Here is a 23,877-nt window from a genome sequence, read left to right as displayed (position 1 = left end):
TGTCATGGTGGTGTCAGTGACCGGTGTAAGTGTATTTCCCAATGTCATGGTGGTGTCAGTGACCGGTGTAAGTGTATTTCCCGATGTCATGGTGGTTTCAGTGACCGGTGTAAGTGTATTTCCTGATGTCATGATGGCTTTTGCATCCAGTGTGCGTGTGTACTTTCCAGTGCCATGAGGGCTTCGGCCTCTTGTGAGTGACTGTATGTGTGTGTCCTCTTTCTGTGACTCAGCGCTCAGGCTGGTGACATTCCGAAGCAGAGAGAGGAGTACGAAAGGATGAAACAAGATCTCCAACATAAGGTCCAGGAGGTGGAGGAAGAGCTGGCTATACAGAACCAGGTACACAAACACACACACACACACACACACACACACACACACACACACACACACACACACACACACACACACACACACACACACACACACACACACACACACACACACACACACACACACACCACACACACACACACACACACTTGACAAGGGAAGTGGGAAGGTGCAGTGGTAGGCTACTCTCTAGTTTTAACATAAGAGGGTCATCATGTTTTCACCACATCAGCCAGATGGGAGTGACCTTTACATCCACAGCCTAGACAAAAGAGCAGTTCATCTACCTTGATTAAATCAGTCAATCACCATTAGACCACCTTCCTGCCAAGTCTATGTGTGTTTCTGTGTGTATGTGCGAGCGTACGTGTGTGTGTGTGTGTGTGTGTGTGTGGTATTTCAATCTAAACTCTGTGGCATGCAGTGTGTCCTGCTGCTGGCTGTTGTCCTGGCTCTTTGCTGTGTCACTCAATCTCTAGATAAAATATCCATTTTTGAGCTGCAGTGTATGTGTGTGCAGTGTATGTGTGTATTTGTCTGGCTGTGTGTGTATGGTTGTCTGTGTGTGGGTCTGTGGTGTGTCTGTATGTGTGTTTGTGTGTGTAGTTGTCTGCGTGCGGGTCTGTGGGTGTGTGTGTGTGTTTGCGAATGTGTGTGTGTGATTACCCCCCTTGCCCAAATCTGTGAGGTAAGGAGAGAAGGTGCTAATACCTGCTGTGATGAATGAGGTTGGGTGAGGCTGGCTGGGCTCCTGGTGCTGGCTCTGTCTATGGAGTCTAGAATAGGTCAGCTGGAAATATACCTTCCGTGGAGGTCTATATGGGCTGTCGGAAACTTCATCAACAATTCATCATCCTCTATTTAAATAGGACTACTACTATGACACATCCAGATGAATTTGAGGAATTCTTTATACGTTAATCTCTAAGGATTTTCTCTCTATCCATCACATGTTCAGGAGATGATGACAGACTTTGATAATGAAATGGGGCAGGGAGAGCATGAGTTCAACCTGAGGATGGATCTTTAAAGACTGCTGAACAATTAATCAAATGGCCACCTGGACTATTTACATTGACGCCCCCCCCCCCCCTTTTTTATTTCGTTTATTTAGTAAATATTTTAATAACTCTATTTATGCATTATTGGTTGAGGGCTTACAGTAAGGTCTACACCTGTTGTATTCGGCGCATGTGACAAATACGATTTGATTTGAGATGAGATGAGAGCCGTGGTCCGGTCTCACAAACTCAGGGTAAGGAGCAGGTGTGTGGGTGTGTGTAAACACTCCCAGGAAAACTGCTGAATAAGATGGGATGATACGTGCTGATCCCTGACGAGCACACGTGTGTGTGTGTGTGTGTGTGTGTCTCCCCAGGTGAAGCTGCTCTCTAAGGAGACAGAGGTCCACTCCTAGGCTGTGGAGGCCCTGAAGGCCTCAGAGGATCTTACAGCACAGAGACTGGGAGATAAAGGATATCACCTCCGTCAAGGACGCACTTACAATGATTCATGCCAGCCTTATTTCCCATTGTCATTTCAAAGGAGCCAGAGGACAAACTAAAAGCTATGCAGACCAAGAGGAAGAGAGAGGAGGAGAGAGGAAGAGATAGAGGAGGGGAGAGGAGGAGAGAGGAAGAAGTATACAATAAGAAGGGAGTCCTAGATCTTACTACTACTACTATACAAATGCCACAGACAGAGGCACAAAGACAGACCAATTAGCAGCATATGAGTAGTAGTCCTAGACTAATGGTGGTCTATTGGATGGTGTCTTGATGTTCCCATCTGTAGCCATGATGAATTGGACCGGGGAGTGAGAGGCTCAGCTGGATGCATTACGGGACGCTTACAGAGAACAGCTACGACTGGCGGAGACAGATACCGATCATCTACGGTCACAACTGGATGCTATGCCAACACACACACACACACACACGCAGGCCCCGGAGAGACCACAAGGAAATACTGCGGAACAGACACACACAGTGTCTCACCTGTCTATGTGTGTATGTGTGTGTGCATTCTGTGTTAACTGGGTCTGTGTTTTGACTGTGTGAGTGTGTGTATTTTATCCATGATGTGTGTGTTTCTGGTCCAAAGCCCTGGATGATCACAGTGTTTGTACATGCTCAGAGTGTGTGAGAGTGTGTGGTAGGAGTTCTTCAGCTTTCCCACCCGGCCCGAAATGTATAAATTATATATTTTCTAAACAGAGACCAGTTCTAAATGAACCGCATGAACGTCAGACCTGTTCCGAATGAACCGGACGACAGTCAGACCTGTTCCGAATGAACCGGACAACAGTCAGACCTGTACCAAATGAACCGGACCACAGTCAGACCTGTTCCGAATGAACCGGACAACAGTCAGACCTGTACCGAATGAACCGGACAACAGTCAGACCTGTACCAAATGAACCGGACCACAGTCAGACCTGTTCCGAATGAACCGGACAACAGTCAGACCTGTACCAAATGAACCGGACCACAGTCAGACCTGTTCCGAATGAACCGGACAACAGTCAGACCTGTACCGAATGAACCGGACGACAGTCAGACCTGTACCGAATGAACCGGACGACAGTCAGACCTGTTCCGAATGAACCGGATCACAGTCAGACCTGTTCCGAATGAACCGGACGACAGTCAGACCTGTACCGAATGAACCGGACCACAGTCAGACCTGTTCCGAATGAACCGGACCACAGTCAGACCTGTTCCGAATGAACCGGACCACAGGTTATTATATTGCGGCATTAAATAAAGTTTTGCATCTCACCCTCTTTGGATTTTCCTTTTCCCTGTGTGAGTGTGATTAGCCCTATAGTAGGTCAATCGGTATTCTATTATATTGCAAAACACTTGTTTCATCTTTAAAGAATTGGTTTAAACCTTCAAAGAGGTTTTGAACAGGCTTTATTGCTGCAATTACCAACAAAGATGAGTGCCTACAGCAATAGGCTAATGCTATTTATTTTATAATAGGCTTACTTTTAACTTATCTTAAACTAAATACAGAGCACAAAATTAAAAAGACAGTTCGAACTTAATTTAGCCAAAGAAAATGTCTCAACAAAATGAAACAAAACACTTTTTTGCATATTTAAATAACTGGTTTAAATAGGCCTAAAATAATAATAATGATATACAATAATAATAATAATGATAAAACAAATGCTAATAAATATGAAAATAAATCAATAAAAGTAAACAAATTGTATCAAACTTGAATAGCGAGTTGTACACATTCCATTTGGCCACTACAATATAAAAACTTGTCCAAGGACATTCCCCTTGTCGGCTTTTTTTCACTCTTTCTCCTCTAACTTTCGTTTTACTTAAATGAAAAAGGCCTATATCTTCACAATCAGCAGTAGCCTAGGCCAAGGCTCCTTTTACGCACTCTCTCTCTCCTCCAATGCAGACGCATGTGAGGTGAGCAGCCGGAACCAGTTTCAGTTGGACATAAGCTATAGTTTTATTGAGTTGCAATTGGCTGACACAGATAGCAAGCTTGTGCAGTTCTCATCACGTCCCACCTACTCAACAGCCAGTGTAATCCCGTGGCGCGTTATTCAAATACCTTAGAAATGCAAAACCTTCAATTTTTCAAACATATGACTATTTTACACCATTTTAAAGATAAGACTCGTTAATCTAACCACACTGTCCGATTTCAAAAAGGCTTTACAACGAAAGCAAAACATTAGATTATGTCAGCAGAGTACCCAGACAGAAATAATCAGACACCCATTTTTCAAGCTAGCATATAATGTCACATAAACCCAAACCACAGCTAAATGTAGCACTAACCTTTGATGATCTTCATCAGATGACAACCCTAGGACATTATGTTATACAATACATGCATGTTTTGTTCAATCAAGTTCATATTTATATCAAAAACCAGCTTTTTACATTAGCATGTGACTAGCATTCCGACTGAACACTGCCGGTGAATTTACTAAATTACTCACGATAAGCGTTCACAAAAAGCATAACAATTATTTTAAGAATTATAGATACAGAACTCCTCTATGCACTCGATATGTCCGATTTTAAAATAGCTTTTCGGTGAAAGCACATTTTGCAATATTCTCAGTAGATAGCCCGGCATCACAGGGCTAGCTATTTAGACACCCAGCAAGTTTAGCACTCATCAAAGTCTGATTTACTATAAGAAAAATGTTATTACCTTTGCTGTCTTCATCAGAATGCACTCCCAGGACTTCTACTTCAATAACAAATGTTGGTTTGGTCCCAAATAATCCATCGTTATATCCAAACAGCGGCGTTTTGTTCGTGCGTTCAAGACACTATCCGAAAGGGTAAAGAAGGGTTACGAGCATGGCGCAATTCGTGACAAAAGATTTCTAAATATTCCATTACCATACTTCGAAGCATGTCAACCGCTGTTTAAAATCAATTTTTATGCCATTTTTCTCATAAAAAAGCGATAATATTCCGACCGGGAATTTGCGTTTAGGTAAACAGACAAAAGAAAAGAAAGCATTCGGTCGACTCGGGCACGCGCCTAAGCCCATAGTACTCTGAGCGGCCACTTGCCAAAAGCGATAAAGCGTTTCAGCCACAGCCTGCCTCGATATCCTTCAGCTTTTTCCCGGGCTCTGAGAGCTTATGGGAGCCGTAGGAAGTGTCACGTTATTGCAAAGATCCTCAGTCTTCAATAAAAAGAGCCAAGATAAAACACACCTTGTCAGACAGGCCACTTCCTGCATGGAATCTTCTCAGGTTTTGGCCTGCCATTTGAGTTCTGTTATACTCACAGACACCATTCAAACAGTTTTAGAAACTTTAGGGTGTTTTCTATCCAAAGCCAATAATTATATGCATATTCTAGTTACTGGGCAGGAGTAGTAACCAGATTAAATCGGGTACGTTTTTTATCCGGCTGTGTCAATACTGCCCCCTAGCCCTAACAGGTTAAATTAATAGAGGCTCCAGGTCCAGGTCCAGTCGGTAAATCAATTTTAATTGCACATACTGGAGACCTGTGACAATTATATCAGACCGGACCCAGATCCGAGACAAAAGTCAGAATTTAGGACCTGAACCTGCTCGTGTCCCAAGTCGGACTATGGAATTTCGGGTCTGTTGGACCTGCAGTGTCTGAAGCTGCCTGGCAGGAAGCAGTGATTATTTAACAATGTGTGAAAGGAAAGAGCCTCAGAGAAGGAAGAGACTAAGATGATCCAGACACTCTCTCAACGGGATGAAACACACACAGAACATTTAGAAATCATATCACATATCACATATCCATAAATGACTCATTGCAATAATACAGTGAAAATATACAGAGGAAAAACACAGCCTGCACATTGTAACATAACAATACCAAATAGATTCAGGGCTCACCTCCAGGATGCTAAAGGTACTCTTGATGAAAGGAGGTGAACATTTTAGTGTAGTTTCGGTACAACAACTAACCTGTGTTTTATTGTGTTGTGAAGGCTTCGTATGGAGCTGGAGACAACGCGTAGTGGCACGTACATCACTCAGGTCTCTAAGGAGACAGTTGTCAAGGACACAGAGCTGCTGGCCCTTCAGGAGAGAGAGAGCAAACTACGGACCGAACTGGATCGGGGCAGGGGGGAGATGGAGAGGTCTGCTTGTGTGTGTGCGTGCGTGGGTGTGTGCGTACAACATGCGTTTGTGTTACAACCATAAGCAGTGTGTGCTTGTCCTAGCTTTAAAGGGACATTTATCAACTTCATTTTCATCATCTTCAGCAACCACCCCAACATCAACATATGTGAAAATGGTGCTTTTCTATGTTTTCTAGCAAAGAAGATAGAGGAAGATGCACTGCATGGCCAAAAGTATGTGGGCACCCCTTCAAATTAGTGGATTCAGCTATTTCAGCCACACCCGTTGCTGGCAGGTGTATAAAATCGAGCACACAGCATTGCAATCCCCACAGACAAACATTGGCAGTAGAATGGTGACTTTCAACGTAGCACTGTCATCAGATGCCAATTTTCCAAGAAGTCAGTTCGTCAGATTTCTGCCCTGCTAGAGCTGCCCCGGTCAACTGTAAGTGCTGTTACTGTGAAGTGGAAACATCTAGGAGCAGCAACAGCTCAGCCATAAAGTGCAAGGCCACACAAGGTCACAGTACGGGACCAGCGAGTGCTGAAGTGCGTAGCGCATAGAAATTGTTTGTTCTCGGTTGCAACACTCACTACCGAGTTCCATGCTGCAACTGGAAGCAACGTCAGCACAAGAACTGTTCGTCGGGAGCTTCATGAAATGGGTTTCCATGGCCGAGCAGCCGCAAACAAGCCTAAGATCACCATGCGCAATGCCAAGCGTCGACTGGAGTGGTGTAAAGCTCGCTGCCATTGGACTCTGGAGCAGTTTAAACACGTTCTCTGGAGTGATGAATCACGCTTCACCATCTGGCAGTCCAACGGACAAATCTGGGTTTGGCGGATGCCAGGAGAACGCTACCTGCCTGAATGCATAGTGTCAACTGTAAAGTTTAGTGGAGGAGGAATACAGTGCCTTGCAAAAGTATTCACCCCCTTGGCATTTTTCCTATTTTGTTGCATTACAACCTGTAATTTAAATAGATTTTTATTTGGATTTCATATAATGGACATACACAAAATAGTCCAAATTGGTGAAGTGAAATGAAATAAATAACTTGTTTCCATTTTTTTTTTTACAATTTAAAACTGAAAAGCGTGCATATGTATTTGCTATGAAGCCACTAAATAAGATCTTGTGCAACCAATTACCTTCAGAAGTCAGATAATTAGTTAAATGAAGTCCACCTGTGTGAAATCTAAGTGTCACATGATCTGTCACATGATCTCAGTATATATATATATATATATATATATATATATATACACCTGTTCTGAAAGGCCCCAGAGTCTGCAACACCACTAAGCAAGGGGCACCACCAAGCGAGCAGCACCATTAAGACTAAGGAGCGCTCCAAACAGGTCAGGGACAAAGTTGTGGAGAAGTACAGATCAGGGTTGGGTTATAAAAAATATCTGAAACTTTGAACATCCCACGGAGCACCATCCAATATTAAAAAATGTAAAGAATATGGCACCACAACAAACCTGCCGAGAGAGGGCCACCAACCAAAATTCACGGAGCTGCAAAGCTCCACAGTGGCGATTGGAGTATCTATCCATAGGACCACTTTAAGCCGTACACTCCACAGAGCTGGGCTTTACAAAGAGTAGCCAGAAAAAAAGGTCTCATCTGACCAAGGTGCTCTGGTCAGATGAGACTAAAATTGAGCATCAAGGAAAACACAATGTCTGGCGCAAAACCCAACACCTCTCATCACCCCGAGTACCATCCCCGCAGTGAAGCATGGTGGTGGCAGCATCATGCTGTGGGGATATTTTTCATCAGCAGGGACTGGGAAACTGGTCAGAATTTAAGGAATGATGGATGGCACTAAATAAAGGGAAATTCTTGAGGGAAACCTGTTTCAGTCTTCCAGAGATTTGAGACTGGGACAGAGGTTCACCTTCCTTCTGTCACGACTCCTACCGAAGGTGGCTCCCCCTCCTGCTCGGGTGTCGCTCGGCGGTCGTCGTCACCAGCCTACTAGCTGCCACTGATTCCTTTTTCTTTTCCCCCCTTTTCGTTATTAGGTGCACCTGTTTGTAGTTGGGCAAAATTGTCTGGGGCTGTTTTTCATGGTTCGGGCTAGGTCCTTTAATTCCAGTGAAGGGGAATCTTAATGCTACAGCATGGGGCTCCGGAGCGGTCTAAAGCACTGCATCTCAGTGCTAGAGGCGTCACTGCAGACCCTGGTTCGATTCCAGGCTGTACCACAACCGGCCGTGATTGTGAGTCCTATAGGGCGGCGCACAATTGGCCCAGCGTCATCATTGTAAATAAGAATTTGTTCTTAACTGACTTGCCTAGTTAAATAAAGGTTAAATAAAATAAATAAACAATGACATTCTAGACGATACTGTGCTTCCAACTTTGTGGCAACAGTTTTGGGAAGGCCCTTTCCTGTTTCAGCATGACAATGCGCCCGTGCACAAAGCGAGGTCCATACAGAAATTATTTGTCGAGATCGGTGTGGAATAACTTGACTGGCCTGCACAGAGCCCTGACCTCAACCCAGTCTAACACTTTTGGGATTAATTGGAACGCCAACTAATCACTCAACATCAGTGCCCGACCTCACTAATGCTTTTGTGGCTGAATGGAAGCAAGTCTCCGCAGCAATATCCCAACATCTAGTGGAAAGCCTCCCAGAAGAGTAGAGGCTGTTATAGCAGCAAAGGGGGGGAACAACTCCGTCTTCATCCCCATGATTTTGGATTGAAATGTTCGATGAGCAGGTGTCCACATACTTTTGGCCATATATTGTAAGTGTTTCCAATTAAATCGTCAACCAGTTAGTAGACAGTTAGTAGGCTATGCCTACACATAATTAGTTAAAATCACACAATGCACACTGATGATGTCATTTCACGCAGACATATGTTGATCTTTGGGTGGTGCTGTAGAATATGAAGTTGAAACATTTTTGAATTTCCCTTTAACTTGTGTGTGTTTGCATGTGTGTGTGTCCATGTGTGTGTGTCCGTGTGTATGTGTGTGTGTGTGTGTGTATCCCAGGTACAAGCAGCAGCTATGTGTGGGTGTGGTGTGAGAGAAGGTTCTGGAGCAGAGGAGAATCTAGAGACGCAGTGAAGACAACGAGGCTGAACACTAACTGCACAGTGAGGGGTTAATACCGGGACTGACACAGGCCAGAGACCAGGTGAGTCTCCCACAGCTAGTCTGGTTCATACACCTATAGACACCTCACTAGATCACAACCTGCAGGGTCTGACACTAATTACATTGGTAACAGCCTTCCCTGTGGCTCAGTTGGTAGAGCATGGTGTTTGCAATGCCAGCATGGTGTGTGCAACGCCAGGGTTGTGGGTTTGATTCCCACGGGGGGCCAGTACAAAAAAAGAAATGTATGAAATGTATGCACTCACTACTGTAAATCGCTCTGGATAAGAGCGTCTGCTAAATGACTAAAATGTAAATGTAACCAGTTTATAATAGCAAGAAGGCACCTTGTGGGTTTGTGGTACATGGCCACTATACCAAGGCTAAGGGCTGTATCCAGGCACATTGCGTTGTGCGTAAGAACAACACTCAGCTGTGGTGTATTGGCCATATACCACACCCCCTTGTGCCTTATTGCATAATTATAGTGACACTAAAGCTGAATTCAATCAGATGATTAGTGATACACCAATTTTCCTGTTGTCCTCAGGCTAGTGCGGAGCTGAGAGAGAAGGAGATAGAACTACAGGACATGGTTACGGCACAATGTTACCATGGAGAGAGACCAGGCCCTGGGTCGGCCACTCAGAGAACAGTTGAAAGACCAGCTAAAACACAGGGGAGGGATGTCGTCCAATCATATTAGAGCTTGAAATACTTGTCACAGAGTGAAAGGTGATAGTGATGGGTTACAGTAACATGACAGGCCTGTTATGAGAGAGAGAGAGAGAGAGAGAGAGAGGAGAGAGAGAGAGAGAGAGAGAGAGAGAGAGAGGATGTCAAGGGACAGTCGTACACAGATGTCCTACTGTGCATCTGTTTCTGTGTGTAAGAGACATGTTTAGTATTACTAACCCCTTCACCCCAGAAACGAGTGTCGTTACAACAGTTCTACGAAGACGAGAGATTCGGAGTGTTGCAATGTCATTTTTCGGCACAAATAATATGTAATACGCTCCGGCATTTGCCATACTTTTCTGTTACCTGAAAATGTAGACACGCCATATCATTCCTTCCACAGCCGTGGGGGCAGTGTTGTCTCTCGGTTCATCTGTCTGATCTTTAGGCTATTCATCAAAGTAGATAACCAGGCTGCCAGCTAGCTACTATTAGCAAAGGGAAGGTGACTCTTCCTTGTTTTCACAAAATGAAAAGATGCATGCACGTAGATCAACGAAGTGAAACTTGTAGTAACCTTAACCCTCGAGTGATGTTACCACAGCTATTCTAGGGTGATAGGCGGATGCATGGGGAGGAGGAGGGGAGTTTGGGTGTGAGAGCTGAATTTTTTTTAGGGACCTTAGCTAGACCAGGTCATGACTGAAATGATATCCCCTCGCCCCTGTATCCAGGCTGGCCATTAATCTTGAGCATGTAAAGGTCTTTAAATAGTTCAACCAGTGATGCTGCAGCCCACTGACAGACCAGTATGCACCCTCTCTCTCACACATTCTGACTGATCATATACCACGCAAACAGACTACAGCCACCCTTACTCTTTCACATTTTTTAACCTTTATTTTAAATAGGCAAGTCAGTTAAGAACAAATTCTTATTTCAATGACGGCCTAGGAACAGTTCTGCCTTCAGGGGCAGAACGACAGATTTTTACCTTGTAAGCTCGGTATTCGATTTAGCAACCTTTCGGTTACTGGCCCAATGCCCTAACCACTAGGCTACCTGCCGCACCCGAGCTAACAGACAACAGCCAGGGCGAAAAGACAGAAGAGGCAGTTACCAGACGAAGACAAGTAGCCTTAAAACGTCCCTCGGCTCCTGTTAACCTCTACGGGATCGGTGACCCCCCCCCTCCCACTGGATGTGATTAGTATGAGGTTGTAAGTAACAAGTAGCTATTACAGTGAAAGAATACCATGCTATTGTTTGAGGAGAGTGCACAGTTATGAACTTGAAAATGTATCAATAAACCAATTAGGCACATTTGGGCAGACTTGATACAACACTTTGAACAGAAATACAGTGGTTCATTAGATCAGTCTTAAACTTTGCACATACACTGCTGCCATCTAGTGGCCAAAATCTAAATTGCGCCTAAACTGGAATAATATAATATGGCTTCACTCTTGCATTTCAAAGATGATGGAACAAGTTTTTTTCTTTGTATTATCTTTTATCAGATCTAATGTGTTAAATTCTCCTACATTAATTTCACATTTTCACACACTTCAAAGTGTTTCCTTTCAAATGGTATCAAGAATATGCATATCCTTGCTTCAGGTCCTGAGCTACAGGCAGTTAGATTTGGGTATGTCATTTTAGGCGAAAACGGAAAAAAGTGTCCGATCCTTAAGAGGGTTTAACACCACCTCTATTACCACAGCATGTGGCTGTTGACACCACCTCTATTACCACAGCATGTGGCTGTTGACACCACCTCTATTACCACAGCATGTGGCTGTTGACACCACATCTATTACCACAGCATGTGGCTGTTGACACCACCACTATTACCACATCATGTGGCTGTTGATACCACCTCTATTACCACAGCATGTGACTGTTGACACCACCTCTATTACCACAGCATGCGGCTGTTGACACCACATCTATTACCACAGCATGTGGCTGTTGACACCACCTCTATTACCACAGCATGCGGCAATTGACGCCACCTCTATTACCACAGCATGTGGCTGTTGACACCACCACTATTACCACAGCATGTGGCTGTTGACACCACCTCTATTACCACAGCATGCGGCTGTTGACACCACCTCTATTACCACAGCATGTGGCTGTTGACACCACCTCTATTACCACAGCATGTGACTGTTGAAACCACCTCTATTACCACAGCATGCGGCTGTTGACAGCATCTGTATTACCACAGCATGTGGCTGTTGACACCACCTCTATTACCATAGCATGTGACTGTTGACACCACCTCTATTACCACAGCATGCGGCTGTTGACAACATCTGTATTACCACAGCATGTGGCTGTTGACACCACCTCTATTACCACAGCATGCGGCTGTTGACACCACCTCTATTACCACAGCATGCGGCTGTTGACACCACCTCTATTACCACAGCATGTGGCTGTTGACACCACCTCTATTACCACAGCATGTGGCTGTTGACACCACCTCTATTACCACAGCATGTGGCTGTTGACACCACCTCTATTACCACAGCATGCGGCTGTTGACACCACCTCTATTACCACAGCATGTGGCTGTTGACACCACCTCTATTACCACAGCATGTGGCTGTTGACACCACCTCTATTACCACAGCATGCGGCTGTTGACACCACCTCTATTACCACAGCATGTGGCTGTTGACACCACCTCTATTACCACAGCATGCGGCTGTTGATACGGGACTCTATTTGATTTATCACTAATGTTATACAGTTTATATGGTTGTATACACCACTTTTCCTCCGACTCCTGACTCCTGGCCTGGTGCTACTGAGCTTCCTGGTCTGAAGTTCACAAGCTTAATCTGATACTAGGCCCTCTCATCTTATCCTATTCTTCCTCTTCTTCAAAAGGGCCCTATTTCAGGATGCTCTCCACATGTAGTACCCTGCTTTTGACCTCAGAAAACTGAGTTTCACTGATTTCTTTCATTCAGTAGTTTCACTATTCTATCAGTCAATACTTTCACTGTTCTCCATTCAACAGTTTATTATTCCTTTTTTCAATAGTTCTACTGTTCTGTTTTCCATTCTTCGTTGAAGCTACTGGTGCTCCTAAAATAACATTCTTGGTTGCACAGCAAAATATTTAGGCACATATGCAAGTAAAATGGAGACACTATAGAGCCCTGCAGGATGTGGGGAGAAGCAAATATGCTATTAAATAATAATTTTACTGCCCATTACAGATTCACTAAGTGAAAGGTAGATACTAAATGATGTCTGGCAAACATAAAGAAACCGGGAACTTTAACAGTCAACTCCCCACAAAACGAGTTAACTATGGCGGCAGTGACTAGCCTCAGCCAAGACCACTTCCTCTCTGGTAGCTGAATTGGAGGAGAACCGTGCTGCCCTCTCAGCTGAGATGGCAACCTGGCTAACAATGTCCCTCTCACCCATATAATCATCCCTGGATGTGGTCCGACTGACAGTGGAGTTACTTGGCTTTCTTCAATCCCCAGATTCTACTCTTGATTCTCAATATATTCCATTTAGCAGACGCTTTTATCCCCAAAGTTAATTCTCCCATTCCGCACGCGCACACACACACACACACACACACACACACACACACACACACACACACACACACACACACACACACACACACACACACACACACACACACACACACACACACACACACACACACACACACACACACACACACACTTCAGTGTTCTCTACCCTTCTGATGTCCCTCTGTTCCTAGAGAGGGGCTCTGGTCCCGTCCACAGACTTATTTAAGTGGTGCCCTTTCCTTCAGCATCCCAAGTGTTCTGATGCCCTTTCATATTGGCTGACCAACATGCCTGTCTCTGTTGCCTCTATGGCACTTACCCTGCACCCTCAGCAAGGCTTTAATGCCAAAACGTGTTGGGTTTGAACTTGAACTTTCATTTTGTTCCCAAGAGTGGCTATCCTTCGTCGGCCTATGGGACCTAGATATCAAAGGGTATTTGTCACATGCTTCGTAAACAACAGGTGTACACTAACAGTGAAATGCTGACTTACGGCTCCTTGACCAACAATGCAGAGTTAAAGATAAAGATATATATATAGAAGTAGTGGCATGAGGAATAAATACACAGTGAATAACGAATAATAATAATGACTAAAAATAACATGGCTATATCTTGATTAGACAATTATTCAACCCCCAATGCTATGTAGAAACATATTTGGCAGCGATTTAAAGCTGTGAGTCTTTCTGGGTTAGTCTCTAATAGCTTTGCAAACCTGGATTGTACAATATTTACCCATTATTCTTTAAAATATTATTCAAGCTCTGTCGAGTTGGTTGTTGATCATTGCTAGACAGCCATTTTCAAGTCTTGCCATAGATTATCAAGCCGATTTAAGTCAAAACTTTAACTACTCCGGAACATTCAATGTCTTCTTGGTAAGCAACTCCAGTGTAGATTTGGCCTTGTGTTCTAGGTTATTGTCCTGCTGAAATATTGTATTTTCAGCTGTTTGAAGCTGGTGTACAAAACCGAACGTAAAAGACGCAAGAATGTAACTTAAGAACAGGAAGCATAGAAATTGCACACATAGAACAGATATACCGCTTCTTAGACTTGATTTCAACGCTAATGACAGATCTACAACTTACCCTTCTATGTGAACTTGGTCGGGTCGGCCAAAAAGTTACATATTGCAGCTTTAAATGGTTGAGCATTTTGCCATGTCCTTTTGGTCTGTTTTGCCCTGTAGTTGCTGATCGTTTGGAAGCTTTTGTTAAGACCTCTGTACGTGTAGGTGATATAAAACACCAAATATTCATTACTATGCTGTAATGTGTAGACACTTAACCTAGTAGCCTGCCTGCTTGCACCAATCGCTTGTAATTACAATAAAATAATGTGAAATACAAACCCCCAAACCCCTGAATTTTGTTAATCCATTCATCCATTACACTCATCCATTACATTCATTCATTCATTCATTCATCCATTACATTCATCCATTAGTCCATTACATTCATCCATTATATTCATTCATTCATCCATTACATTCATCCATTCATCCATTACATTCATCCATTATATTAATTCATTCATCCATTACATTCATTCATTCATCCATTACATTCATTCATTTACTTTTTTACAGTATCCTGCAGTCAATTTTACGGTATTGTACTGTGTGTCATGACACAGTACTTGCTTTGATACCATATTTATATTACAGTAGGTGTACCGTAATATGAAAAACAGAATTTTACTTCCCACCGAGCTGCCTGTAAGTTAGTGTCAAATTCATGGCAATCCCTTTGCAGTGTAACCTTAAACATCAACATTATGAAACAGTATCTTACCGATTCCTCCCGACGGTGTATATGGAGGGTCTGAAACTGGACACCCTATTGTCCTAGGGCCTAAGGTCAGGTGTTTATGGCTTCCTGAAAAGGTTGCTACCCCAAGTTGAATTTTGAACAGGCAGAAAGTCAGTATCGGTTTTCACTCAGCCGGTCGTATCGTTTGTCAAAGTGATGTACTTTATTTGGGTGTTTTCTAAAGAGCACTTTCCATTTTAGAACGAATACTTAGAACCATCAACCATAATATACAGCAGTGGCACGCAAGGGACCGCCCCCCCAAAAAATAATACAAAATAATATATATATATTAGTACCAGTCAAAAGTTTGGACACACCTACTCATTCAAGAGTTTTTCTTTATTTTGACTATTTTCTACATTGTAGAATAATAGTGAAGACATCAAACTATGAAATAACACATATGGAATCATGCAGTAACCAAAAAAGTGTAAAAAAAATCATAAAATATTTTATATTTCAGATTCTTCAAAATTGCCACCCTTTGCCTTGATGACAGCTTTGCACACTCTTGGAATTCTCTCAACCAGCTTAATGAGAAATGCTTTTCCAACAGTCTTGAAGGAGTTCCTACATATGTTACTCTGGACCCTGATCTCTCTTTTGACGAACATATCAAAAATATTTCAAGGACAGCTTTTTCCATCTTCGTAACATTGCAAAAATCTGAAACTTTCTGTCAAAAATTGATGCAGAAAAATGTATCCATGCTTTTGTCACTTCTAGATTAGACTACTGCAATGTTCTACTTTCCGGCTACCCGGATAAAGCACCAAATAAACTTCAGTTAGTGCTAAACACGGCTGCTAGAATCTTGACTAGAACCCAAAAATGTTATCATATTACTCCAGTGCTAGCCTCTCTACACTGGCTTCCTGTTAAGGCTAGGGCTTATTTCAAGGTTTTACCGTTAACCTACAAAGCATTACATGGGCTTGCTCCTACCTATCTTTCCGGTTTGGTCCCATCGTACATACCTACACGTACGCTACGGTCACAAGATGCAGGCCTCCTTACTGTCCCTAGAATTTCTAAGCAAACAGCCGGAGGCAGGGCTTTCTCCTATAGAGCTCAATTTTTATGGAATAGTCTGCCTATCCATGTGAGAGACGCAGACTCTGTCTTGACCTTTAAGTCTTTATTGAAGACTCATCTCTTCAATAGGTTCTATGATTAAGTCTAGTCTTGCCCAGGGGTGTGAAGGTGAACGGAAAGGCACTGGAGCAACGAACCACCCTTGCTGTCTCTGCCTGGCCAGTTCCCCTCTCTCCACTGGGATTCTCTGCCTCTAACCCTATTACAGGGGCTGAGTCACTGGCTTACTGGTGCTCTTCCATGCTGTCCCAAGGAGGGGTGCATCACTTGAGTGGGTTGAGTCACTGATGTGATCTTCCTGTCCGGGTTGGCGCCCCCCTTGGGTTCGTGCCGTGGGGGAGGTCTTTGTGGGCTATACTCAGCCTTGTCTCAGGGTAGTAGGTTGGTGGTTGAAGATATCCCTCTAGTGGTGTGGGGGCTGTGCCTTGGCAAAGTGGGTGGGGTTATATCCTGCCTGTTTGGACCTGTCCAGGGGTATCGTCGGACAGGGCCACAGTGTCTCCCGACCCCTCCTGTCTCAGCCTCCAGTATTTATGCTGCAATATTTTATGTATCAGGGGGCTAGGGTCAGTCTTTTTATATCTGGAGTATTTCTCATGTCTTATCCGGTGTCCTGTGTGAGTTTAAGTATGCTCCCTCTAATTCTCTCTCTTTTTCTCTCCCTCTTTCTTGTCTCTGAGGACCTGAGCCCTAGGACCATGCCTCAGGACTACCTGGCCTAGAGCTAGTTAGAGACAGCAGGTGCGGTAGAGAGAGAGTCCAAAACAGCAGGTCCGGGACAAGGTAGCACGTCCAGTGAACAGGTCAGGGTTCCATAGGCGCAGGCAGAACAGTTGAAACTGGATTTTCAACTGTTCTGCCTGATGCTATGGAACCCTGACCTGATCACTGGACGTGCTACCTTGTCCTGGACCTGCTGTTTTGGACTCTCTCTCTACCGCACCTGCTGTCTCTAACTAGCTCTAGCTTTATAAATACATTTTATTGATTGATATGCTGAGCACTTGTTGGCTGCTTTTCCTTCACTCTGCGGCCCAACTCATCCCAAGCCAGCTCAACTGGGTTGAGGTCAGGTGATTGTGGAGGCCAGGTCATGATGCACACTCCATCACTCTCCTTCTTGGTAAAATAGCCCTTACAACAGCGTGGAGGTGTGTTGGGTCATTGTCCTGTTGAAAAAGAAATTATAGTCCCACCAAGCGCAAACCAGATGGGATTGCGTATCGCTGCAGAATGCTGTGTAAGCCATGCTGGTTAAGTGTGCCTTGAATTCTAAATAATTAACCGACAGTGTCACCAGCAAAGCACCCCCACACCATCACACCTCCTCCTCCATGCTTCACGTTGGGAACCACACATGCGGGGATCATCTGTTCACCTACTATGCGTCTCACAAAGACATGGCAGTTTGAACCAAAAATCTCAAATTTGGACTCATCAGACCAAAGGACAGATTTCCACCAGTCTAATGTCCATTGCTCGTGTTTCTTGGCCCTAGCAAGTCTCTTCTTCTAATTTGTGTCCTTTAGTAGTCATTTCTTTGCAGCAATTCGACCATGAAGGCCTGATTCACGCAGTCTCCTCTGAACAGTTGATGTGTCTGTTACTCAAAGCATTTATTTGGGCTGCAATCTGAGGTGCAGTTAACTCTAATGAACTTATCCTCTGCAGCAGAGGTAACTCTGGGTCTTCCTTTCCTGTGGCGATCCTCATGAGTGCCAGTTTCATCATAGCACTTGATGGTTTTTGCGACTGCCCTTGAAGAAACTTTCAAAGTTCTTGACATTTTCCGCATTGACTGACCTTCATGTCTTAAAGTAATTTCTTGACCTTTATGTCTTAAAGTAACGCTCCAGCAGGGGCCGAGGCGGCAGGTAGCCTAGTGTTTAGAGCGTTGGGTCAGTAACCGAAAGTGTTGCTAGATCGAATCCCCGAGCTGACAAGGTAAAAATCTGTTGTTCTGCCCCTGAACAAGGCAGTTAACCCACTGTTCCTAGGCCGTCATTGTAAATAAGTATTTGTTCTTAACTGACTTGCCTAGTTAAATAAAGGTAAAAAATATATAAAAAATGATTGACTGTTGTTTCTCTTTGCTTATTTGAGCTGTTCTTGCCATAATATGGACTTTGTCTTTTACCAAATAGGGCTATTTTCTGTATACCACCCCTACCTTGTCACAACACAACTGATTGGCTCAAATGCACAAATTAACTTTTAACAAGGCACACCTGTTAATTGACATGCATTCCAGATGACTACCTCATGAAGCTGGTTGAGAGAATGGCATGAGTGTGCAAAGCTGTCATCAAGGCAAAGGGTGGCTACTTTGAAGAATCTCAAATATAAAATATATTTTGATTTGTTTAACACTTTTTCGGTTACTACATGATTCCATATGTGTTTTTCATAGTTTGGATGTCTTCACTATTAGAAAATAGTGCAAATAAAGAAAAACCCTTGAATGACTAGGTGTGTACAAACTTTTGACTGGTACTGTATATACAGTGAATTTTGAAAGTATTCAGACCCTTCCCATTTTCCACATTTTGTTATGTTACAGCCTTATTCTAATAATAATATATATATGCGTCTGTGAGCAGTTTCAACCAATGACCACTCGATGGGGGGTAAGGAACTGATTGTAGTTGATGAGTGATGGCGGCCATTGGCGGGCAAACAATTTTATATATATACAGTTGAAATCGGAAGTTTACATACAGTCATGGCCAAATGTTTTGAGAATGACACAAATATTAATTTCCACAAAGTTTCATGCTTCAGTGTCTTTAAATATTTTTGTCAGATGTTACTATGGAAAACTAAAGTATAATTACAAGCATTTCATAAGTGTCAAAGGCTTTTATTGACAATTACATGAAGTTGATGCAGAGTCAATATTTGCAGTGGTGACCCTTCTTTTTCAAGACCTCTGCAATCTACCCTGGCATGCTGTCAATTAACTTCTGGGCCACATCCTGACTGATGGCAGCCCATTCTTGCATAATCAATGCTTGGAGTTTGTCAGAATTTGTGGGTTTTTGTTTGTTCGCCCGCCTCTTGAGGACTGACCACAAGATCTCAATGGGGTTAAGGTCTGGGGAGTTTCCTGGCCATGAACCCAAAATATCTATGTTTTGTTCCCCGAGCCAATTAGTTATCACTTTTGCCTTATGGCAAGGTGCTCCATCATGTTGGAAAAGGCATTGTTCGTCACCAAACTGTTCCTGGATGGTTGGGAGAAGTTGCTCTCGGAGAATGTGTTGGTACCATTCTTTATTCATGGCTGTGTTCTTAGGCAAAATTTTGAGTGAGCCCACTCCCTTGGCTGAGAAGCAACCCCACACATGAATGGTCTCAGGATGCTTTACTGTTGGCATGACACAGAACTGATGGTAGCGCTCACCTTGTCTTCTCCGGACAAGCTATTTTCCGGATGCCCCAAACAATCGGAAAGGGGATTCATCAGAGAAAATGACTTTACCCCAGTCCTCAGCAGTCCAATCCCTGTACCTTTTGCAGAATATCAGTCTGTCCCTGATGTTTTTCCTGGAGAGAAGTGGCTTCTTTTCTGCCTTTCTTGACACCAGGCCATCCTCCAAAAGTCTTCGCCTCACTGTGCGTGCAGATGCACTCACACCTGCCTGCTGCCATTCCTGAGCAAGCTCTGTACTGGTGGTTCCCCGATCCCGCAGCTGAATCAACTTTAGGAGACAGTCCTGGCGCTTGCTGGACTTTCTTGGGCGCCCCGAAGCCTTCTTCACAACAATTGAACTGCTCTCCTTGAAGTTCTTGATGATCCAATAAATGGTTGATTTAGGTGCAATCTTACTGGCAGCAATATCTTTGCCTGTGAAGCCCTTGTTGTGCAATTCAATGATGACGGCACGTGTTTCCTTGCAAGTAACCATGGTTGACAGAGGAAGAACAATGGTTCCAATCACCACCCTCCTTTTGAAGCTTCCAGTCTGTTATTCAAACTCAATCAGCATGACAGAGTGATCTCCAGCCTTGTACTCGTCAACACTCAAACCTGTGTTAACGAGAGAATCACTGACATGATGTCAGCTGGTCCTTTTGTGGCAGGGCTGAAATGCAGTGGAAATGTTTTTTGGGGGATTCAGTTCATTTGCATGGCAAAGAGGGACTTTACAATTAATTGCAATTCATCTGATCACTCTTCATAACATTCTGGAGAATATGCAAATTGCCATCATACAAACTGAAGCAGCAGACTTTGTGAAAATTAATATGTGTGTCATTCTCAAAACTTTTGGCCACGACTGTACACTTAGGTTGGAGTCATTAAAACTCGTTTTTCAACCTCTCCACACATTTCTTGTTAACAAACTATAGTTTTGGCATGTCGGTTAGGACATCTACTTCGTGCATGACACAAGTCATTTTTCCAACAATTGTTTACAGACAGATTATTTCACTTATAATTCACTGAATCACAATTCCAGTGGGTCAGAAGTTTACATACACTAAGTTGACTGTGCCTTTAAACTGCTTGGAAAATTCCAGAAAATTATATCATGGCTTTAGAAGCTTCATGTAGGCTAAATTACATAATTTGAGTCAATTGGAGCTGTACCTGTGGATGTCTTTCAAGGCCTACCTTCAAACTCAGTGCCTCTTTGCTTCACATCACGGGAAAATCAAAAGAAATCAGCCAATACCTCAGAAAAAAATTGTAGACCTCCACAAGTCTGGTTCATCTTTGGGAGCAATTTCCAAACGCCTGAAGGTACCACGTTCATCTGTACAAACAATAGTACGCAAGTATTAAAACCATGGGACCACGCAGCCATCATACTGCTCAGAAAGGAGACCCGTTCTGTACTTTGGTGTGAAAAGTGCAAATCAATCCCAGAACAACAGCAAATGACCTTGTGAAGATGCTGGAGGAAACAGGTACAAAAAGTATCTATATCCACAGTATAACGAGTCCTATATTGACATAACCTGAAAGGCCGCTCAGCAAGGAAGAAGCCACTGCTCCAAAACCGCCATAAAAAAGCCAGGTTTGCAACTGCACATGGAGACAAAGATCGTACTTTTTTGAGAAATGTCCTCTGGTCTGATGAAACAAAAACAGAACTGTTTGGCCATAATGACCATCGTTATGTTTGGAGGAAAAAGGGGGAGGCTTGCAAGCCGAAGAACACCATCCCAACTGTGAAGCACGGAGGTGGCAGCATCATGTTGTGGGGGTGCTTTGCTGCAGGTGGGACTGGTGCACTTCACAAAATAGATGGCTTCATGAGGAAGGACAATTATGTGGAAAAATTGAAGCAACATCTCAAGACATCAGTCAGGAAGTTAAAGCTTGGTCACAAATGGGTCTTGCAAATGGACAATGACCCCAAGCATACTTCCAAAGTTGTGGCAAAATGGCTTAAGGACAACAAAGTCCAGGTATTGGAGTGGCCATCACAAAGCCCTGACCTCAATCATATAGAACATTTGTGGGCAGAACTGAAAAGCGTGTGCGAGCAAGGAGGCCTACAAACCTGACTTAGTTACACCAGCTCTGTCAGGAGGAATGGGCCAAAATTCACCCAACTTATTGTGTGAAGCTTGTGGAAGGCTACCTGAAACGTTTGACCCAAGTTAAACAATTTAAAGGCAACACTACCAAATACTAATTGAGTGTATGTAAACTTCTGGGAATGTGATGAAAGAAATAAAAGCTGAAATAAATCATTCTTTATACTATAATTCTAACTTTTCACATTCTTAAAATAAAGTGGTGATCCTAACTGACTTAAAACTATTTTTACTAGGATTAAATGTCAGGAATTGTGAAAAACTGAGTTTAAATGTATTTAGCTAAGGTGTATGTAAACTTCCGACTTCAACTGTATATTTACAGTACCAGTCCAAAGTTTGGACACACCTACTCACACCTACCAAAAAATCTGTCAAAATATATTTGAGATTTGAGATTCCTCAAAGTTTCCTTGATGGCAGCTTTGCACGCTCTTGGCATAAAGGACCTCTACCCCAGCCTCCAGCACAGAGCTCAGCCAAGCCCACTGACAGCGCTGCACAGCCTAGCCCACTGACAGTGCTGCACAACCTAGCCCACTGACAGAGCTGCACAGCCTAGCCCACTGACAGCGCTCCACAGCCTAGCCCACTGACAGCGCTCCACAGCCAAGCCCACTGACAGCGCTGCACAGCCTAGCCCACTGACAGCGCTGCACAGCCAAGCCCACTGACAGCGCTGCACAGCCTAGCCCACTGACAGTGCTGCACAGCCTAGCCCACTGACAGCGCTGCACAGCCAAGCCCACTGACAGCGCTGCACAGCCTAGCCCACTGATAGCGCTGCACAGCCTAGCCCACTGACAGCGCTGCACTGCCAGGTATAAACACTGTTTACTCACAACCCCTAGAAGTTCCAGACAGTCTTGGATCAACCCACACCTCAACACCAACCTGTTGACAGATCCCTAAAGCACCAGCCCAAGAAATGTCATCACCAGCATTTCTCACTGCTTACTCTGTGTTCGCTCACACCGACACCCCCTCCCATCCCCTCCACTCCTGCACCACAAACAAATCTCCCATGTATGCTGTATCCCTAACCCCATCCATCACCAAGCCCCCATTCCAATCACCTCCCGCCACAAGAACCATGCGCACCCTACCAGAACCCTTAAAAACCATCACTATCACATGCCTCCGCTACTACCCTCTCATTCTGCTGATAGACCCTAACTAGCCTAAAGCCCAGGGCAACAGGTGTCAACACTAACCCTTCACACAGCCAAGTGCCGACCTGTAAGGAGGGTATTAATGTACACAAACAGACAGTTAAAATGTAATATGAGTATTTATGGTTACAGCTAGCTAGTAATGGACTGGCTGTGGAGGCATAACCCTCAACCTCTAGCATATAGAGAAGGGTAGTAATATAATCGTGACACAGTCACACACATGCCTGAGTAACCTGTGTGTGTGTGTGTGTGTGTGTGTGTGTGTGTGTGTGTGTGTGTGTGTGTGTGTGTGTGTGTGTGTGTGTGTGTGTGTGTGTGTGTGTGTGTGTGTGTGTTCTCTCTGTGTTTTTCAGCGGCAGGTATGCCAGAGTACACCCAGGTTCAAGAAGAAGAGGTAGCAGAGCTGAAGGCCAGGTGCTGGCGCATAGACGACCACTAGAGGGCGCCACCAGACCACTCAACACTGCTTTCATTATCCCGGCATCCACACTCACCCCCATCGACTCTGTCAACGCATACCTCCAGAACCACATCCGCTCCCTCAATGAGACATTTCAATAGTATACTATATAGTGGTACTAGGACAGAGATAATGGTGTCACTTGGCACACTTTATCAAGTTATGACTAGAGATCTGAGAATGGTGGTGACTCGCGTTTCAGTCTCCTGCTATGTAACCAGGCACCAACATAGTCCTGTCTCCTCAGATGGCCAGCTCCTCTTCTGATTGGCCAGCTCCAGACGCAGCTCCTCCCCCTGGGATGAGAGGGTTTGCAGGTGGATAATGGCTAATAATACTGTTTTGAAGTCCTTCATTAATAACCTAAACATATACCAGTGCCTGCAGTTTAACTTAAAGAAGGGCTGGATTTGGGATGAAGAGAGTCCTGTTGCATGAGTGATGCCAGGGCAG

The sequence above is a fragment of the Salmo salar genome, chromosome 01 (assembly GCF_965601325.2).
Source record: "Salmo salar chromosome 01, fSalSal1, whole genome shotgun sequence".
NCBI classification, from domain to species: domain Eukaryota; kingdom Metazoa; phylum Chordata; class Actinopteri; order Salmoniformes; family Salmonidae; genus Salmo; species Salmo salar.
Note: the sequence above shows the minus strand (reverse complement) of the source record.